The sequence below is a fragment of the Desmodus rotundus genome, chromosome 3, assembly GCF_022682495.2.
Source record: "Desmodus rotundus isolate HL8 chromosome 3, HLdesRot8A.1, whole genome shotgun sequence".
NCBI lineage: Eukaryota > Metazoa > Chordata > Mammalia > Chiroptera > Phyllostomidae > Desmodus > Desmodus rotundus.
In genome coordinates, this window is record NC_071389.1 from 163,049,272 (window position 1) to 163,054,030 (window position 4,759).

The window sequence follows — 4,759 nt, forward strand, 5'->3', positions numbered from 1 at the left end:
GTCTTTTTTTTTTATCCTTACCTGAGGATATTTTTTCACTGCCTTTAGAGAGAGGGCCAGGGAGAGAAGGAGAGAGAGAAAAAAAAATTGATGTGGAAGAGAAAGATGAACCGGTTGCCTCCTGTACACACCCCAACCTGGGTCTGAACCCACAATCTAGGTACATGCCCTGACTGGGGATCAAACCCCCAGCCTTTCAGCGTAAGGGCAAAGCTCCTACCAACTGAGCCACAACCAGCCAGGGCCTCAAAGTCTATTTAAAAAATATGTATACACATGGCATACTTTAGTTCTCGCTAGACATTATCTACCTTGAACTGACTTCTTCAGGGTTGTTCTTAAGAAGCTATTTCTTTCTCTACTCTCCCCAAAGTGAAATCAAAGTAAGAAGAAAATAATCAATATTGAAATGCTTGTGGTTTTTTTTATTTTCTCCTTAACACTTTCTCCAAATCATGTTTTTACAAAGAGCCTGGATATGCAAAAAATTCTATGAAAATATTCTCCATAGATTCTAGTCCAGCCACCTTGGAATGTATGTGATCTTTTTCTTCCTACCTCAGGAATTCATTTTCTTGTTTTTCTTTCCAAGACTTGCAAGCTTTAGTTCAGCTGAGGAAATACAATAAGTAATTCATCCAGGCTGTAATTTCAAACTGTTGAGCTCTGGCAATTTGCCCCTCCTCATCATTTCTCTAGACCTTCCGCCCCTCCTCCCTTTCTCCTCCTCACTCCCACCCACCCTCAGCCCCCAGCATCCTCCCTGGAAGCAACATGGTGGCAAATGGGAATGGTAGGAAGGCTTTGAAGTCGCTCAGGCATAATAATTTGCTTTCTATTTTTAAAAACAAATCTAGTGGTAAAATAAATCAAGTGTCAGGAAAGTGCTATAATCAAATGTTGTGTTTTGTGCCTCTTTCTGAGGAACAAATAAATTTTTTTCCTCCACAGGAGGAATGATAAATGATTTATAGATTTGGAAAAACTTCACCTCTGTCCCAAAATTCTTGAGCTTGAAATATTGACTGTCTGGATGAGAAATGCAGACGGTCCCCAGCAGGCCAGACTCAGAGAGAGTGCCAGGAAGCTTAATTGTGGCTGCTCAAGGACAGAAACAGCGGTGCCTCTCAGTTTGCTTTCAGTGTTCAGGTTACAAACTAGATCCCTCACTATCCGCATTAGGTTCACAAGTTATAATACTTCAGTCTCCCTTTCCTTCCTCTTGTCTGGTTGGAATGGAGGGGTAGGAATTGAGGGGATAAATGTTGAGATAAATGTCTTTTAAAAACCCAAGCTAGCCACAGAAAAAAAAATGTTATTTTACTATATATTTATAAATGTATACCCCAAAGCATCTCGTTCCACATTCCTGTTTGTCTTACAGAGGAGTCCTCTCTGACCCTCCTGTAGTCATTTTCAAAAAGGTGAATGCTGAAGTCAAGCTCGGTGCGCCATGGTAGATGGGCTTTCGGTGCCCCTCCCAGATTAATTTAAGCAAAATCCCACGATCCCAGGTGTATGAGTGATGAAGACTCTCAAGACTCAGAGTAACAGAGAGTGGAACGGAGGTTACCAGAGGCTGGAGGGGGAGGGAAAAGGGGAGACACTGATCAAAGATATGATAACGTCTTTCAATAACAAAAGTGATTCTATTCAGTTCCGCCCCCCACATTCCTTGGTTTTTAGCTCTATTTGCCACATCATAGTCACTCAAATATTTGTTGAACAAGTGAATTAATAGTCAGAAATTCTCTACCTTTTATCTGTAGATCTTTTTCTTCCTAAGTACAGTAGCTACTTTTGATGTCTATTGAACTTATTTAGTACTAATTATTCACCAAAGTTTTCAAGGGTTTTTTTTTAAACTACTTTCATCTTCCCAGGGATTAGCTAGCTCTCAATTTCCCCTCCCACTTCCATCCCACACCTCTCATCTTCCACTCCCACCCGAACTGGAAAGCAGGCATTTTGGGGCATATTCTGTTTGTATGCTCATTTTTAATCATTGATTTATACATCATATCACAAGAAGTAAATACATTTTTAAATTCAAGAGATAATTATATGAAACTATTTGAAGAATTATTTCTTCAATTTGAAGAATAAATTACTGTGCTCAATCATATGTTTTATTATTCTTCCCCGGTTAATAATTCCCCAATTAACCGCAGGGGTTAAAAAATAATAACTCCTCAATTAACCACAGGAGGGAAAAGATTGACTTAGTTGTGAAAATAAATAAGTATATTCTGACATAAAAAAAAATGTGTTAGATCAGCTTAGATTTTCTATAATAATAGTCAAAATGTTCTTTGTTTATAGCCTATCTGAAGACCCTTCTTCTTATACTTATACTAATCTCTTTGGCTTGTGGTGAGTCCCCAACCAAAAGGTGTGGCTGGTTGCCTTTATCTAAGTGACCTGCAGGGAGAAAGATTTCATAGGTGGAATTTTGTTGTCATTGTTGTATTGTTTCTAATTACTCTTCCTTAATCATGTAAGACTACGAGGAAAAATAAATTGACATTCATTAAGTGCCCAGGATGTATGAGCTACTTGATGTATGCTACCTCACTTAATTCTTTAAAATATTATTAAGCAGAGCTTTTTGGCTCCTTCTCCAGTCTCTGTCTGGTTTGACATTCTTGCCTCCACCATGTCCACAAGAGTGACCCAGAAGACTATAAGGTGTCCACTCTGGCCCCCTGGCCGTCAGCAGCCGCTGGGACTCTAGTAGACCCAGCATCAGCTCCTCAGCCATTTCCCATGTGGGCAGGGGCTACCAGGTTGGTCTGGGCACCAACATGAATCTGGCCAGGCAGTGGGTCTGGGAGTATGGGGAGCATCAGAGCCATCACAGTGAACCATAGCCTGCTGAGCTCCCTGAAGCTGGCAGTGGTCCCCAGTATCCAGGCCATGCGCAACCAAGAAAAGGAACAGATCAAGAGCCTCAACAAGAAGTTTGCTTCCTTCTTCAATAAGGTCCAGAGCCTGGAGCAGCAGAATAAGATTCTGGAGACCAAGTGGACCCTCCTGCAGCAGCACAAGACGACTCACAGTAACAAGGATAACATGTTCAAGAGCTATTGGGTTGGCCAAAAAGTTCATGTGGTTTGGTCCATAAAATAAAAGACACATTTGTCATTTTCACCAATAACTTTATTCATTTGAATATTTTGAGTATGTCAGCTATCTCCCACGTGGCATAACATTGATCATTCTCAATTAATGTCACAATTTGATCACTATCAACTTTAACTGGTCTGTCCAACTGTAAAGCATCATCCAGTGAGAAATCTCCAGCATGTTCGATCAGTCACAGCACCTTCTCCATACACTGCACAAATCTTTTTTATTTTTTGCATTTCAGTTGCATCTTTACCTTTCTTGAGATAATAAAACATAATATGCCAAAAGTGTTGCATATTTTCTCCTGTCTTTAATATTAAAATGGCCACACAAAAATCCACCAATTTTGATAAGCTTTTTTTTATGTACACAGACTTGACAGCTGTCACAATACAATCAAACAAAACTGTTTCAATGAAGTTAAAAACAATTAAGCACTACTAGAGCTATCTTAGGGGGGAAAAACAAACTTTTTGACCAACCCATACATCAACAACCTTCTGTGGCAGCTGGAAACAACCAGGAGAAACTGGGGCTGGGGACAGAGTTTAGCAATATGCAGGGGCTAGTGGAGAACTTAAAGAGTAAGTACGAGGACGAGATCATCAAGAATGATGTGGAGGAAGCTTACATGAATAAGGTAGAGCTGAAGTCCCACCTGGAAGAGCTGACCGATGAGATCAGCTTCTACAGACAGCTGTTACAAGAGGAGATTGTGAGCTCCAGTCCCAGATCTCTGACACATCCGGGGTGCTCTCTGTCCATGGACAATAGCCGCTCCCTGTACCTGGACAGCATCATTGCTGAGGTCAAGGTCCAGTATGAAGAGATCACCAACTGTAGCCAAGCCAAGGCTGAGACCATGCACCAGATCAAGTATGAGGAGCTGCAGACATTGTCTAGAAAGCATGGGGATGACCTGCATCGCACAAAGATGCAGATTTCTGAGATGAACCAGAACATCATCTGACTCCAGCCTGAGATAGAGGGCCTCCATTCCCTGGAGCTGCCATAACAGATGCCAAGCAGCCTGGGGAGCTGGCCATCAAGGATGCTCAGGCCAAGGTGTTTGAGCTGGAAGTCTCTCTGAGAACCACCAAGCAGGACATGACCTGACAGCTGCGTGTGTACCAGGAGCTCATGAACGTCAAGCTGGACCTGGACATGGAGATTACCACCAGTTGCTGGAGGGCAAGGAGAGCCGGCTGGAGTCTGGGATGAAGAACATGAGTATCCATACCAAGACCACCAGTGGCTACTCAGGTGGGCTGAGCCCCATTTACCAGAACCTCAACTGCCGCCTGGCAGGGCTCTGGCTCCTTCAGCCACAGTAGCTCTACCTTCTCCAAGATGGTGGTTGTGAAGAAGATTGAGTTCTGTGATGGGAAGCTGGTGTCTGAGTCATCTGGTGTCCTGCCCAAGTGAACAACTACTGCAGTCCCTCCTGTCCTCTGAGCCCACAGGAAAGGAGCTGTGCAGGGGGGCAGAAAGCACAGGACACCCGCCTGAGGCTCAGCCCCAGGCCTCAGCTCACCCTTAGTGGGGGCAGTCTACTGCCTGGGGACCACCTCTTACCTATTCCCCCAACTAAAAGCCAAATCAAGTGTTTTTCCCCAAAATAAAGTCTCAG

The 4,759-nt window shown here is 43.0% G+C and overlaps 1 pseudogene; it reads left to right on the plus strand.

Moving 5' to 3' along the window:
* The first annotated feature begins 2,656 nt into the window (after window positions 1–2,656).
* Window positions 2,657–4,554, plus strand: LOC112318630 (keratin, type II cytoskeletal 8 pseudogene; annotated as a pseudogene).
* Window positions 4,555–4,759: the final 205 nt, after the last annotated feature.